General features: G+C 46.2%; 1 protein-coding gene across 1 annotated transcript in view; it reads right to left on the bottom strand.

The window, feature by feature from the left end:
* Positions 1–11,176, bottom strand: part of Spin1 (spindlin 1) — a 50,234-nt gene extending 39,058 nt beyond the window's left edge. Inside the window, exon 1 of the mRNA XM_038334578.1 lies at positions 11,053–11,176. The gene's annotated coding sequence lies outside the window, so the exon portion shown is untranslated. The remainder of the gene's footprint in view (positions 1–11,052) is intronic.
* Positions 11,177–17,022: the final 5,846 nt, after the last annotated feature.

Genomic DNA, 17,022 nt, shown 5'->3' with positions numbered 1-17,022 from the left:
CAAAAGCACAGTAAAAGAGAAGGCTACAAAAACAAAAAAACTCACCGGTTAAGGGTGCATACTTCACTCACAGAGAACTCTGATTCAGTTCCCTGCATATATGTTGGGTGACAACTAGTAGTAACTCCTGCTTCAGAGGATCCGAGTCATGTTCTGGCCTCAGAGGACAACTGCACACATGGACTCACAGAGATATACGTAATTAAGAAGAAAAATCTGAAAATAAACAAGAGTTCCCGTCCACGGCTCAAGTATCAACTGACAGTACACTCACAGAACAGCAGAAACTGGAGATGCAGTTCCAGTGTCTTCTGACCCTGCAGATTATCAACGCACAATTCTATACACATCAAAAAAGACCTTCAAGCAGAGTGTGATGCCTCATGCTTGCAACCCCAGCACTAGGGAGGCTAAGGCAGGAGGAGGGAAAGTTTCAGGCTAGCCTGGGCTACATGGCAAGAATTTCTCAAAAAACTCAGAAGGACACATGAATGTAGCATGGAAAACAGACAGTTCCACAACTTGCTTTTGTTCTACAAGTGTTAAGCTTCTCGCCCAATACACTGTATTCCTTATTAACCTCAAGTACTTAATGTATTTCAGACATGGTCCCCTATATTCCAAGATGGCCTTGAACTCTAAATTCTTCTTACTTCCCCTCCCGAGTGCACCACCAGGCTCACCGTATTCAGTGTTGGGGAATCAAGCCCAGAGCACCCCACATGCTAGGCCAACACACTACTTCTGAGCTACACTCCAATCCCAATCTCTCATTTTTAATAGAGGCAGGAACATAAAGGATATAATAACCTTTTATTTTACATTAACTCCACCACTGAACAATTGTCCAAGATTCTTCCCTATCACAAACATGGCCACGATGAAGAACCTTACACATACTCATCTGTAATCTGTGCACATGCCTAGGAGTACGTTACTGGGAAACAACATATATACACATCAAACTCTGTGAAGCCATCCTCTAAAAAGATTCTACACCAAATTAAGATCCCACCAACCAAAAAGACTTTAATCTTTTGCTGAAAGATTAAAGGAAACTTCAAGTGAAAAAACAAACAAAAAAAAACCCACAGGACCAAACAAAAATACCTGAGTAAACAAATGAAATGACCTGTAGCTTTCAATCATATTAATTCAAAAATAAAGAAAATCTAATAGGCCTTTACCCTTATTTAACCAAGTGGATTTAGGTGTTTAAACAATGTTTAACTTTTTAAACTTGAGAACATTAGGAAAGAGAATACTGGAAATACTGAACAAGATTTCTGCTCAGAATCCCTTTCATTAAACACCAGTGGCATTTGCATGCAGATCATTGTTACATAAAAGAAGCCATCAGGATGCTCAGGAAGTAAGCCTGGGTGAGTTGAATCCTTGGAACCCATGGTGAGAACTAACTCCTAATGTAGATGTGTCTTCTATCTATCTGATGATTTCATTGGTTAATTAATAAAGAAACTGCTTGGCCTGATAGGTCAGAACATAGGTGGGTGGAGTAGACAGAACAGGATGCTGGGAGTGAGACAGACGCCTTGGGCAATCGCCATGCCTCTCCTCTCTGAGACAGACGCCATGGAGCCAGCTGCCAGGTCATACATGCTGAATCTTTCCTGGTAAGCCACCACCTTGTGGTACTACACACATTACTAAATATGGGTTAAAGCAAGATGTGAGAATTAGCTAATAAGAGGCTGAAACTAATGGGCCAGGCAGTGTTTAAGAGAATACAATTTGTGTGTTGTTATTTCAGGGCATGAGCTAGCCAGGCGGCCGGGAGCCGGGTGAAAAGCAGGCCTGCTGGCCTCATCACTACAAACTCCCAAAAGTTGTCCTCTAATCTCACAGGTGCCCAATTCACAGACCCCTGAACTCTAAGAATAAATAAAATAAATGCTTAAAGTACCAATGATTATCAAAAGGGAATAAAGAACTTAAAAACTCAACCTAAGAACTAGGAGAGACTGCTATTCAAAGGGACGCACCACCTTGCAGGCAGAGACAGTAGGATCAGGGGTTTAAGGTTATTCCTGTCAAAAGAAACTGATACTGAGGTTCACCAGTAGGGCAAGAATGGATAGTTATACACTAAAGATACCAGAGTCTGAAGATTTCAGTTTATTTGGAGTTTGAGACTAATTTCTGCATATGCTAGTCAAAAATACTTTAGATTTAACTAATTTCATCACCACTACAATTAAGAATTTTTCAGAAGAAAAGCCATATAAATTCAAAGTCAATATTTACATACAGAGAAGAGAAAATGGGACTAAGGAAAATTAAGGTGACTTCCAGGGCGGGCATGGCCATGCTGGGACACAAGAAAGCAGTTTGACCTCCTGGCTTCCAGCCTGTCTGGTACCTTTTGCCTCACACAATGAGCAATCTCCCTCAACAGGACACAGCAAGGGCAAGATCCTTTCTACCATAAGTAAGTGACCTGTTAGGACTGAAAGGCATTTAGGCAACCCCTGTTTAAGCACAGGAAGAGAAGGTACTTTTGCTTAATAACTGCTTTCCTACTCTGCCCTGAATCTGTGCTCCAAGTCCCATTCCCCTCAGACAGAGGATCCCTTTCTGCACTAGTCCACCAAAATCTGACTTGGAATGCCTTGACAAAGCCATTCCCGCTAGAGACCTGGGCCTTCACCGGCCACCACTGAGTTTACTCTTGCACATTAGATGCTGTTTTTAACTATTTTTCAGTTCCCCTAGCCAGTAACATTCGCTCCTGGAGAGCTGGTCACAGGACTCAGGAGACAACCTTCCCTCCCAACAACCAGTTGACCAGGGTGGGAATTCTTAGTGGTGGAGCTGCAGAAGTGACCCGAGCTCTTGTAAAGAAACCCAAATAAACTCTGGTTCACAAGATCCTTTTCTTTGGTCTGTTGGTGCCCTCCTAGCTGGGAGGAATGCATCTTTACATCTAGGAAAAGCTGTGCAATACCATCAACATTCCATTTGCACCATCACATCAGCTGCTAGAACGTCTACCTGGGCTGCAAAGAGTTCTGTTTTTGCAGGCCACACAGGCGCAAGGTCAGAGACAAAAGGAAATGGCATGAACACTGTTGGCAGCTCCCAACAGGCTCTTGCTCTCCCCACTTCCCACTCATCTATCTTCTTCTCCAAATGCCTGCCTGTGGGCTTCCAACTCTAACAGAGGACACAGAGATACCTGTCTCCCAGTGGCTTCTCTGTCTCCTACACTGTCAACTCAACTTGCTGTAACAAACCCCTGGGAGCATACCTTCACCCACCTACCTATCCTAGCTGTGCTACATCTGAATGGCTGGCTCCTTACCATGTGATTCTGAAATACTGCAGACCAGAAGCAGGCTCAGAGGCAGGCAGTGTTAGGCATATAGGAAGACAACATAGTCAAACTCCCAATTTTGCAAAAAATAATAGAAGCTGTAACTGTTTACTTAACCATCACCACACAGTGAATACCTGTATGGTAGACTCCAGCCTTTAAAGTCACAGCCTTGACTTCCTTCACTTTAACCCTAGCTACTGCACTCCAAGTCCAGTGAATTACTAGAAAAGTAATTATGGGGAAACTAAAACAATCACTTTCATTGAGCACAACCGTTTTGAGAAATTTTATCAAGCAAACACTAATTTTGAAAAGAACCAAGAGTATTTACTTCAGAAAGGCCAAGAACTGCAGAAAACTGTTGGAGCTGTAATGGGCAAATTAACATCTCCACTCCAATTCATACACAACAAAGTGAGGCTTGAGCAGAACACCCAAGGGAAGATGAAGAGTTTAAAGAAGGGCATTACAAAATACCAAGATCCCTAACTTCTCCTAAGTAAAGAAGATAGCAGGAAAGACACCCAGGCGCCCCACAGCTTCAACCACCAGAGCAACTGAGGGCTGAAAACATACAGTATAAACTCTACACTACTGAACAGCAAGATAAACTGTGCCCTATGCTGCTCAGAACAGTCATCACCCTCCTTCTCTCCTACCCGTGCTGCACACCACCCACACATGAATCACTTGGTAGGTACAGGGGCCTCAGATCCCCTATTGCAGCACCTGAGAACTCATGTTCACATCTTACTTAGAGTACAAATACAGTCATGTTTTCAGTTTGAATATGCCAAAGAAGTCACAGGATACTTCCTTTAGCAAAAAGGTAGAAGTTCTAGGCTTAAAGGAAAAGAAAAAAACAGAACAGTATGCCAAAACTGTCAGGTAAGAGTGAATCTTCTGGGGCTGGAGAGATGGCTCAGTATCTAAAAGCCAAGACTGCTCTTGAAGAGGGCCCAAGTTCGGTTCCCAGCACCAACACAGGGTAGCTCACAACTGATTCTAACTTCACCTTCAAGAGATCTGATGCCCTCTCTCTGGCCTCCATCAGGAAACACACACAATATACTGTCATATCACAAACATATTTCTATGGAAATGAAAATAAAAATAAATCATTTTTTTAATCTTCAGTAGCCAGGCAATAGTGGTCCACACCTTTTATCCCAGCACTTGAGGCAGAAGCAGGTGGATCTCTGTGAGTTCGAGGTCAGTCTGGTCTACAGAGCGAGTTCCAGGACAGCCAGGGCTACACATAGAAACCCTGTCTCAAAAAACAAGCAAAAACAAAACAAAAGTTCTTCAGTGTAATTGTAACAGATTCATGCTAATTTTGCTGCTGAATCTCAAACTGCAAAAGTTAGTCACAGCGCAGGGACGTGCGCAGTGCAGTGCAGAGTGAAGCACTAACCCTGTGGATGGAGAAACCAATACAGCATTTCCACCTGGCAACACCTCAACTGCTCCAGAAGACTCACCACGGGTCCCTGAATTGCTGACATCAAGCAACCATTTACCATACTGAAAAAAGGAAATAAGAATGCACGTATTTCTATTTTCAAAACTTCAACACCCAAGAAGCAACAAAAACATATTACTGGGGAAGGACTAATGAAGAGCCAATGGAAATGACACTATGACTTCTGAAAATTGTTCTGATTCCTGAATTACATAAATGTTCACAGGGATATGTGACACAGACCCCACCTACAAAAAGGCAAACAAAAAGACAGCAAGAAAATTAAAGCAAGCAGCAGCAGTGGCCCAGTCTGCAACCCCAGAACTGGAGGAGCTGAGCCAAAAGGGTCACAAGACCCTCTCTCAAAAGACTGACAGTTAAAAACATTACATTGACCCTTAAAGCTAAGAAGTTTAAGCATTTAATGCAAATAAACTATCAATCTGGCAGCACAACTGAAATTTTCTTTTCAAGGCAGTATTAGGGTGTGTGTGTGTGTGTGTGTGTACGTACACGGGAGGGGGGGTGATTTCTCCTTCTACTGTGAGACAGAGATGGAACTCAGGTAGTCAAGTTTGACTGAAGAAGTAGTGCTTTTCAGTACTGAGCCATCTTACCAGCCAGCTAATATTTTTAAATGGCTTTATGATTCAGACTATCAACAAATACATCCTATGTAGTTAAGTTTGTAAAGGCATAAAGAACTGTCAGTCAAACATAACCTACTGTTGCTCTACTTACTAATTTTATTTTCAAATGTCTATTATCTGTGTTGTAGAATAATGCAATTGCATTGATGTTACTAAGACTACACATTTCAGTATCAGAGAAAAAAGGATGCATTCAGTGTGAAACCTTAAAAAACTAACCTTGAACTAAAGGATTTCACATGGCATCAAAATGTATACATGTCCCAAGTCAGCCCAATGGAAGTGGGACAGTAGCAGTAGCACTAACAGGCCTAAACTCCACTCCCAACCACAGGAGCTAAAACAACATCCGTATTTTTAGTAAAAGTATCAGGAAGCAAAAGCCAAAACATTTTTTTGTCATGGCATGTCAAAGTAGGCCCAATACAGCCAAGTTGGGATAAACCGTAGAAAGAGTAACTATATGATTAAACCATTGGATACAAAAAAAAAATAACAAAAGAAAAAAAATCCATCAGTCTACAATAACCTAGAGGTAAGCAAGTAATCACCCCACAACAGCTATTGCATAGCATCATAGTTTCTTCTGTTCTTGTGATAAAATACCCTGACAGAAGCAACTTGAGGGAGAAAGGTTTGTTCTAGGTCAGAATTCAAAGGAACAAATGCAAATTAAGGTAGCAGGAGCTTGAAGCTGCTGGTTACAAGGCAACTACAATCAGGAAACAAAAAGATGAATTCATCTGCTCTCTGCTCCCTTTCTCCAGTCCAGAATCTCAGTCAGGGGTGGGTCTCTCCCACATCAATTAACTTAATTAAGATAATCTTGCACAAAACACAGGCAGCTCAGAAGCCTGTCTCCCAGGTGACAGTAGATCTGTCATGGTGACAATTCACAGGAACCATCACAAACAGGAAAAAGAATATTCTTTATCACCTACGTTAGGACCCAACTCAAGCTACCTGTAGCAATTTCAGCATACAACCTTAAAATAAAAACATAAAGTCTGGATCCTGCAAGGATGTAACGACAGGCAAAATGCCAGGCGTGGCAGTGCGAACCTGGGGTCAGCACTTGGGAAGTGGTGGTAGGAGGGGAAGAAGCTTGAGACCAACCTGGGCTACATGAGAGCCTGCCAGAAAGAGAAAAGAAAAAAAGAAAAAGAAGGAAGACTATTACAATCTTAAAAAAAAATCTCAAAGAGTATTTTTTTAAATAGTTACTACTCCAGCATAAAACCTGATCTTCAGCACTTAGAAAAATAACCTTTGGTTTTTCCACTTACTCTGCCAAAATGTGGCTAAGGCCCACATGGAATGACATGAGATAAGTCCTGACTTCAGTGGGCTTCACCACTTGCCTAAGAGGTCAAACCACTTCCCACACTGCTCTGGAACTCAGGTCTAGTACTGGTCCTACATTAAGATGGCTTCCTGACATAATGAACACCTGGCAATGCATGGCGGCTTGTTTCTTTAATTCCCACACTTACAAAGGCAGAGGCAGGCAGATCTTTTGAGTTCTAAGCCCACCTGGTCTATATTTTAAGTCCCTGTTTAGCCAGCACCACAGTGAGACAATATCTCAAATAATACCAACTACAGTCTACTACAAATATGTAACAACTACATTCATATGAAATACGGTATTCAACGTGTTTTCAAGTTTATTCTCATACAAATCAGCCACTGAAACCAAAGGTGACGCTGCACCTCAGTGTCCACTGCAGTCACCATACGCCAGGATTGCTGCAGGACAGGATGCACTGTGAACCCCCGAGACCATGTTAATAAAAGTAAACTCTGGGGGCAGAGCCAGCAACTAGTTGACAGGAATCAGCCAGAGAGGATAGAAGGATGGAGGAGCCAGGAATATGGACAGAGAAAACACAGGAAGGAGTAGGGAGAAACTTAAGAGATTTGCTTAAATCTTTCTGGTTTGGAGGAGTGGAGAGAAGTTTCTCTTGCTGGGTTTCTGGCAAAAAGGAAGGCCAGTTGACTGCTTCTCAGCCTCTCTGATCTAGCAGGTTTTCACCCCAACATGTGACTCCTGAGTATTGGTAAACAGATGATACTGACTTAATTAAAACCTACATTTGGTGGCTGGTGCTGAGCCAGTGCTAGCGGGACAGGAAATCTCACCAGGTCATGGTCTGAGCAGCCAGATGCTGACTGCAGACAGTAGTTTTAAAATGAGTAGATTAAGGTGCAGCCACTAAACTGACAGAAAAACAAGGAATAAACTGTTATGAACTTTGGCCTATTCCTGATAAGGTACTTATGCCTCCTAAGAATAAAAGGTAACATCTAACTTTTAGCTGAATATTCAAAGCCTGAACAGATGGAAAAATTTCTCCCACTGCAAACTATTAACTCCTACCAATGTCAACTCTCTTTCTGTCCCCACCCACCATTTGGACTTCTTTTCTTTCCTATTTAAATACTCTTAGTCCTGTGTAGCACATCTTTCTCTTCTCAGGTATTTGTGAACGTGTAAGTCCATCACACACACTAAGCATATATAGCTTCCTAATAAGAGCATGGGCTACTGTTCCAGAGAATCTGGGTTCAATTCCCAGCACCCACACAGCAGCTCAGAACTGTCTGTAACTAATCTAGGGGATCTGACACTCTCAGAGACATGTAGGTAAAACACCAATGTACATAAAATTATTTTTTTTAAAAAATGTTAGATTCCAGACACACTTCTTATCATGTACTTAAGTCCTACAGGACTCGTGGAAAGAACCTAATACAATCTATCATTTATTTTTTTTAAGATTTACACCAGGCAGCGGTGGCGCACGCCTTTAATCCCAGCACTCGGGAGGCAGAGGCAGGCGGATCTCTGGTCTACAAGGGCTAGCTCCAGGACAGGCTCTAAAGCTGCAGAGAAACCCTGTCTCGAAAAAACTAAAAAAAAGAAAAAAGATTTACTTCTATCTTATATTCATGGGTGTTTGCCTGTATGTACATACATGTGCAAGCAGTGTCTATGGTGGCCAGAGAGGGCAGTGGTCCCTGAAACTGGAACTACAAACCTCATTATTGAGCTGCCACATGGGTGCTAGGTACCAAACAGGAGTCCTTTGCAAGAGTAGCAAGTGCTTTTAACAGTGAGCCCCCTTTCCAGCTCTGACTTAGGAAAATTTTAAGTTAGGCACCCAATAAGGACTTAACTTAAACTAGATTCAATATTACAAGAGTGTGAAGCAAGCTGTTTGCTTCCTCATAAAGACAAGGCACTAGTAACTGTGGCAGAGCTGGGAAGGAAGGGAAAAGGATCAACACTGACTTGTCCAGCTGTGTTTCTGTTTCTGGAACTACACTGGGACAGGCCTCCTCCCAGTCTGCTGCTCAGGAACGGGGCTTTAAAGTCTCCACTCCACGTGTTTGACCAGTACTGCAGAGGTGAGTTCAATACAAGAGGGGGAAATCCTGACTTCCAGCCACACCACTCCAAAACATGCTTTTTAAGACACCAGGCTTCCAAACTAAACAAAGCAGCTAGTTAAAACAGCATCTTGCAGCTTCTCATTTAGAAAGAGGGAAAGAATATACATTGAGCTGAAAATACTTGTATTTAAACGTTCCTCAGCAAACTGAGATTCTACTAATGGGCATGCAGACATCATTTCCAACCTCTAAATACCCCACAATAGGTCTGTGTTGCCTGAGACTTTAGTGCTCCTGTCTCTTCCATCCCTTAATGTTGGGATTACAGGTGTGTGCCACGCCTGACTCCCTTTAAGTATTTCTAACATACTAGAGGAATTGCTCTACCACTGAGCTCTCCCTCCAGCCTCCTTCCGACTTTTACCCAAAATGGCCTTGAATTTCCAGCCCCTGCCACCAGCCCTTGGAGTTACATGCCCGTTGTTGCTAAGTCTGATGATGGTATCCTAAGTAATCTTGGCGCAACCAAGTGTAAAGACTAGATGTGGAGCACAGGACAGCAACCTCACACGACTGTCTTGAGCTATCCCATCTCCTTTGAACACTAACAGTGGAATCAGACAAGGTCTACAAATCAAAGTCTATTTTTTAACAATCTTAAGCAGGGCTCAGCGGTTAAGCGTACTCACTGGCTGCTCTTCCAAAGGACCCAGGTTTGATTACCAGCACCCACATGGCACTCAACTGTCAACTCCAGTTCCAGGGGATCAGAGCCCTCTACTGGCCTCCCTAGGCACCACGCATACATGCAGTACACAAACAAATATGCAGACAAAGCACCCATACACATATATTTCAAAATCCCTAAGCATAAAAATATGGTCCCTCATGCACTCCCGGCCAAGACAGGATATTAAGTCTCCAGTCTAAAGTACAAGAGATTTCATACAAATTAATTTAGACTGAAAACCCTTTCGCTTGATCCATTTCATAGGCATTTTAGTAAGATTTTAAGCTAATTTCATTTTACTTATTGTAAGAAACGCTACACATTTTATAACTATATTAGGTAACGTTAACTGTTATCAAACCTGATAATGAACATTCTATAAATCAGACACCGATTTTTTTTTCCGTTTTCCCATTAACTAATGCTGAAGGGGTGAAAAAGAAGGCTAAAGATGAGCCTCCTCGCCTCTATCTTTCCAAAATTTCACCACCTCAAAAGTGTGCTTCAGGATATGTAGGTAAAAACGACTGAGATCGGGTTTCATTTTCACAGCCTAACAAAAGCCATGCAGAAGGCAATTACTCTCCATCAATCCTTTCAGGCTGCAGTTTTTTCCAGAAAATTCCAAGGAAAGTTACTGAGGCATTCGCATTTCGGTGCGGATCCCATCTTCGGCACTGGTCACACTGAAATCCTTTACACTTAAACGTACCTTGTACGGCTTGTGGATGCACACGATAAATAAACCTTTAAGCCTGGAGTAAGACTTCAAACAGAATAACCCTTACAAAACCCGAAAGCCAATTCGCTGATTATAAAAACCAAATCAATATAAAAACAATTGCGTAAACAAACTTTGTGATGCGCAGGCAACGACGTGGTTGACTGAAGCCATTTCTCAACCCCACACCCCCTCCTCCAGGAAAGGCCCAGAACGCACCAGCCGTGCAGGAAGCCATCAGGGACCGCGACCCCCAGCGCTGCGCAGTACCCACACCGCGCTTCACGCCGGCGCGAAGCCGGAGGCAAACCCAAGGTCACACGGGCCCCAGCCACAAGCCCCCCAGGCAGGGCGTCACCAGGGTGACCCGCCGCCGCAGGGGTCCCGCCACGCCCCTCCCCCGCCCGGTTACGCAATGCCCGCCGCCTCCCCCGCCCCCCCGCCCCGCGCGGAACAAAGCGCGCGGGAAGCGGTCGCCGGGCAGGGGCAGGGACCCCGCCAGCGCCATGTTGGCGGGGGCGGCGGGGACCGGGCGGGGGCGACGAACAAAGGAATTCGCGAACGCCCCGGCCCTAGCCCGCCGCACCCCGGCCCCGCCGAGCCCGGCCGGCAGGGGGCGCTGAGGGGCGCCGCCCGCGGACAATGCGCCCGGGGCCCGCGGGCTGCGCTCACCTGGGTCCGCGCGCCGCGAGGCCCACCCGCTCTCCCCTCACAGTCCTGCGCCCAGGCCACCGCCCGGCCCCACGCCCGTCTCACCTGCGGGCCGCCGAGGCTGCCCACGGGGCCGCCGTGGCTCGCTCGTGCTCCCCGCCGGCCCAGCCCGAGCCAGACGGCGCCTCCCCACCCCCGCTTCTCGCCGCGGCCGCCGCCCGCCCCCCGGCCGCCACGGCGCACGCGCACTGCGCCCGCCGAACTGCGACGGCCGCGCCGCCCCGGCGCCCGGCACCGCCGGAGATACTGCGCAGGCGCGGGTAGGAGGCGGAGCTTTGCGGTGAGGGCGGGGCCTGGCGCTGCTCACCTGGAGGGTGGGGCGCGCACCCGTGGCCGCCAGGTGCGCGCCGGGAAGCTGCGGGCCGCGCGCAGACCGGGTCTCCCTTAGGAGCACAGCAGGATCAGGGAGGCGTAGGGCGAGCTGCTCGCCGGTGTCCGGGCGCCGTCATTTGCACTTGCACAGGAGAACTGGTTTCAGGAACTATCCTTCCTCTTTGTCCTGAGACGTTGCATCCGCTGTCTCCCGGTCTGGCTAGCTGCGGAGATGCAGGGGGGCTGGGTCACGTGACCGTGCACAGCGCAGGTGCACCCTCGACCCTGCCGAGCAACAAGCTTTGGGTTGTAGGACGCGAGCCCTTTAAAAAATATGGATGGGCTCGCCAAACTCCCTCGAAGCCACCGCCTTGCTGCACGCCGCACTGCGCAGAGGCCGGGAAGCTCGGCTCAGCTGCAAAGCCCAGGGCCTCCTGCGAACACCTGCTGGGAGCACCTGCTACAAACACCTGGCATGGCCTCGCTGCAGCCACTGGCCTAGAAGTCACTCCGAGCTCCTCGCGAGGCAGCAAGCCAAGACTTCGCCCGATCGCACGTGAATCCGTGCGACTTCGGTTCGAGTTAAGACGCCTTTTGAGGATCTGCTTGGCTGTGTGCAGAAAGGGGGAGAGAGGAAACATCCAGAATGGTTTGGCTTGGAGGGGGTGGGGCTCGAGCGGGACCTGGTGGTTCATCTGGATCTCACCCAGCCTGGCGTGCTCCTGTCTCCTAACCCCTAGCTGAGTCTCGAGCCAGGCGGTCACCGACCCGGTTCCTCGAGTGCTCCTGCACTGCCGCATTGTCATAAGCCAGAGTGTTGTCAGGTCGAATTACAAGACGTTATTGGAAAGCCCTTAGTGCACTACAAACCGCAGCACGGTTGTTAGTTCGCAGCGCTTTTTGGGCACTTTTTTTTTTTCTTTAAAATAAGATTGATACGTGCCTGCTCAAATTAAAGTGCTTGTCTCAGATGACACTCTTGTCAGAATCAACCTTGTCAACCGACCAACGGGAGGGCTAATTTCAGTCGAGACACAGCCAGCCTCGTGAGCATTGAGAGATGATTACCTTTTGTTGTTGTGTTGAATGTTTGATAGTGAAGGCTGACAGGAGCAAGGAAGAGTGTGATGGGAAGGAGGCTGGAGTGGTTAGTCTGGAACACTTTGTTTCGTTGGTGAAGCTCCTGCGTTTCTGTTGTGTTAGGGTTCTCTAGAGGAACGTGTGTGTGTGTGTATACATATATATGATTTATGAGAATAGCTTGCAGACTGTGGTCCAGCTAGTCCAGCAATCCAGTAGTTGTTCAATCCTCAAGGCTGATGGTCGTCAGTATACACTGATATCCCAAAGAAGTGGAATCTAATGTCAGTGAAGCAATGGACTTGCTAGTGAGAGCAAGAACAAGCATACAAAGACAGCAAGCTTCCTTCTCCCGTGTCCTTTCAATAGACTGCTGGCAGGTGTGCCCCCAGATTAAAGGTTTATCTCCCTACCTCAAAAGATCCAGATTGTATCTTCTCACCTCAAAGATCTCAATCAAATGATGTAATTAAGCAAGAATCCCTCGCGGGTGTGTCCAGCCATTTTGGGGCTTTTAGTTTTAGATGTAGTCAAGTTGACAACCAAGAATAGACATCACATCTGCCTAGCAGTATTGATTATTTGGGACCTGGTTATTGGGAAGAATAGAGTTTTGAGGTTGTTTTGCTTGAAACAGGGTCTCGCTGTCTAGCTGGCCTAGGATGTGTTAGGTAAAGCCCAGGTAGGCCTTAACTTAAGGTCTTCCTGTGTAAGCCTCCCCAATGCCTGACTGGATGACTGGGTTTAAGGATGATTGCCCTGTGCTCTGTAGGATGGCATCATCCCTGGCTTCTACCCGTCTGAGGGCACTAGCAGACACTCTCCTCAATTCTGACCAACCAAACCCTCCATGTCTTTACCTTCTCCCCTGTCTTCCCAACCCCTGGTTTAAAGTTGCCTTTACTGATGGTCTCCAGCAAACTGTCAAAAAAATATATAAGCCACACCCTAGAGCTGTGGGTGCCTAAATTGGATCTGGGGACAAGGTTAGTTAGTTTGTTGTTGTTGTTGTTTGGTTGGTTGGTTTTTGACTTTTGGTTGTTTGGGACAAGATCTCATATAGACCAGGCTGGCCTGAACTTTTTTATGTAGCCAAAGACCATCTTGAACTCCTTCCTCATCTACTTGCGTCCTCCTCCTAAGAGCTTGGATAACAAGCATATGCCACCATATCCAGCTCAACTTGAACTTTCCTGGGTGATGGTGGCACATGCCTTTAACAGCAGCACTCAGAGGTGGAGGCAGCCTGAGTTTGATCTGGAGCCCACATGCTGAAAAGAGAAAACCAGCTTCTGAGGGTTGTCACCTGACCGCCACACCTGCACTCTGCCACTCACACCGACCCAAATAAAACAGAATCTAAAATGTTTTATTAAAAATCTAATAAACTCTAGCTTTGCTTCCTACTGACTCTTCTTAAAATTCTCTTCTGCAATAAAGTCAAGGATCCTGCTTTATATTCCTGAGGGCCTCTTGAGGATTAGTGAACTCCTTGGGCTGCTGGCAGCCATTCTGGGCTGTTTTGCCTGCTGACAAGGATTCTCACAGTTAAATGATGACCTACAGTAAAGTTCCTGCTAACTCCACGACTGACATCCGCAACTATAGGTTTACTGATCTGCTGGTCAGGCCCCTCTCACTAGAGGATCTTGGTATAGCTGGTCTCACAAGGACAGGGACAGAATTCCTAGAGCCACAACCACTACACTTTTGTTGAATTGGGCTTGGCCTAAAACTACCTCTATACTAAGGATAAATAAAGCTTGGCCTAAAGCAGCCTCCAAAATAGTCAACTGCACCCTTGCTTGCTGTGTGAACAAGGTGTAGCCTAACATGAGCGTGTTCCTGTTTACAAGCGAATCTCAGCGGCATCCCAGCTGAGCCTCTGCTGGTTGCAGATTACTCACTGAGCGCACCAAGCTCTATAAGGCAGATGTGGTCTCTGAGTTACTAAAGGCACATTGCTTTTTCTCTAGCCACAAGCATAACGTGGATATATGGTAGGTCCAGGAATACTAAAGCAACTTTGGTTCAAAATGGTGCTTGGTTCTAGAACTTCTGTCTTGCTCATTGACCACTTGCTTGATTGCTTTTTCTGACATAGAATGCCATAGTCTACGGCCGTGCCTCCAACTCATTATGTAACCAAGGAGGAACTTGGACTTCTATTGCAAATGCTTCTACCCTCAAGAGTGTTGGGATTACAGATATACAATACCACAGCAAGTGTGTTCACTATTGGGGATGGATCCCAGGACTGTTTGCTTAGCTGTTTCTCCAAAGACTTGACTTTTAGCAACTCAAGTTTTCTCTAACACTCATTACAAGGCCACCATGGGGGGTGGGGGTCTGTGAAAGTCATTAGATCTCAGATGAGAAGGCTGCAGTGTAAGAAAGTGGGGTCAGACATAGTTGAGCATAGCCACCCCTAGCAGTACCTCTCCAGGTGCCTGTCACACTTGGTATCATAGGAAGCTGGAGGAGGTTAGGATGTGTGCCCGAGGCTAAAGTTGTGTTTCAGGTTTCAGTTACTGCGCTTAAGAGAAATATAAAACAGAAATGCCTCTAGCCTGTAAGTGCCACTTGCCCAAGAAAGATAATGTCCTGGAATATCGGGGGCTGTTTACGTAAGGTAACAAAAAGTCACCTGTTTTTCCTTCTGTAAAGAGCTCGCTTGCCGCAACTACACAGAATGTTCTTGATCATATATGGTGGGAGGCATGTCAGGATGTATGTTTGCCCCTGATTGGACAAAGGCAGGAAGTTCGTGTAGCCTTGTGGGTTTGCCTTTATAAGCCTCTGACTAATGTAAGTTAGTGCCATTCTCTGGGAATCCCGGGTGTGGACCTGGGCAGTGCCCATCGTCATGGCCAGTATTTAATAAAGCTTGCTTCAAATTCGGTTCAAAAAATTGTGGTAGTGGTCTTATTCTCGCCCGGTGAGATTAATAGCCTCTGTCTCCCAGGTCTTTTCCTGTGAGCACCCTTGTTTCTGTCCTCTGCGATGTCTCCACTGTCCAGACCAAAGCTGCGCTGAGAGCAGGTACTAACCCTGAACCCCCCATCCAGCTGTCTTACTCTTCTGTTGCTATAATAAAACATCCCAGCAAAAGCAGTTGAAGAAAGTGAGGGTTTGCTTTGTTCACAGTTTGAGGTGCAGTCCGTCATGATGGGGTAGTCAGAGTGGAGGGAACTTGAAGCTGGTGGTCACAGTCAGGAACAGAGAGCAGTGACCCACAGAGGGCAGATCTTCCCACCTCAATTAAGTTACGATATTGCCCCCAGGGGCATGTTCAGAGTCCCAACCCTCAGACTCCACAGCCTTTCGGTTGACAGTAACACTATCCAGGCCTGATCTTACACATCCTTGAGGACAGGCTGCGAGTGAGCCCAAGTTCCTCTTCAAGTAGGCTGACTGAAACTAGTTTCAGCCTAAGATGGCTGCCAGGGTGACGTCATGAAACTTTTAACTTCATTATAACCCCATAACCCCATCTGCATGCAGATGACTTACCTCCAAAGCCACACTAGTCAACAGTTGCCATGACAACAAGGAAGGAACTACAAGGAGAGGAAAAAAAGAACAGGGTCTGAATGCTAGGAAAATGTCTCCCCATTTCCAGAAAGATAGCTGTTCCTCCCCTTACTAGCCTATCACCCCAAGGGTTGAAAAGTTGATGTGAGACAGTCTCTGCTACTCAGTTGATCTTGATCCACATTTCCAATCAAAAGGGACAAAACTGGGTAACGAAAAGGTTCACTGACAACTACTGAAGGCCAGCTAGAATCTGTAGATGGATCCTTAGGTATATCCCACAGAGGCAGAGGCAAGTTAGAAAATAAGGGGACATAGGGAAGGACATGGGAAGGAAATGGAGCCTCTTGCCCCTGCCTGCTGAGAACGTAGCGAATGTCATAAGGGCCAATATTCTGTAAATCTCTCCCATTTTGTAAAGTTTGTTTTAGGCCTGCCGTATCCCTGGAATTTAATGGTCTCCCCAGTTTTCTTCATATCCTTTGTGCTGCTTCTTTTAAAGCTATCCGATCATTAAAGATTGGGAGACCAGACCCCAGCCTATAGGAGACAGATACAACCTTCACCTGCATTAGAATAAAAGCCAAGCGAACTTTCTGCCCCAGTGTGCCTGCTAGCATGGTTTGGGCTATGGAGGGAATTGGATCACAGGCATGTTCCACCATGCCTAGTGCATGCAGTGCGGAAGTGAACCCAGGGTTTCATGCATGCAGTTCACACCCTGACTATATCCCCAGCCCCAAACAGTCATTTTTTTTTTTATCAAAGCTCAAATGTCTGGCAACTAGACATTGTGCAGACACAGATACAATTCCCAACCCCTCCAGGATTCCCTTCTGCAGTGGTTTGGTATGGTTTAGGAATGGCCCCATAGACTTGTGTTTGAATGCTTGGTCACTCAGGAGAGGCACTCTTAAGAGGTGTGGCCTTATTGGAGGAAGTGTGTCACTGGGAGTGGGCTCTGAGGTCTCAGAAGCTCAAGCCAGGCCTAGTGACTCAATCCTCTTCCTGCTGCCTATGGATCAAGATGCAGAATTTTCAGCTCCTTCTCCAGCACCACATCTGCCTGCGTGCTACCAGGCTTCCTGC

Source organism: Arvicola amphibius, chromosome 6, assembly GCF_903992535.2.
Source record: "Arvicola amphibius chromosome 6, mArvAmp1.2, whole genome shotgun sequence".
NCBI lineage: Eukaryota > Metazoa > Chordata > Mammalia > Rodentia > Cricetidae > Arvicola > Arvicola amphibius.
This window is presented reverse-complemented; position numbering and strand designations above follow the sequence as displayed.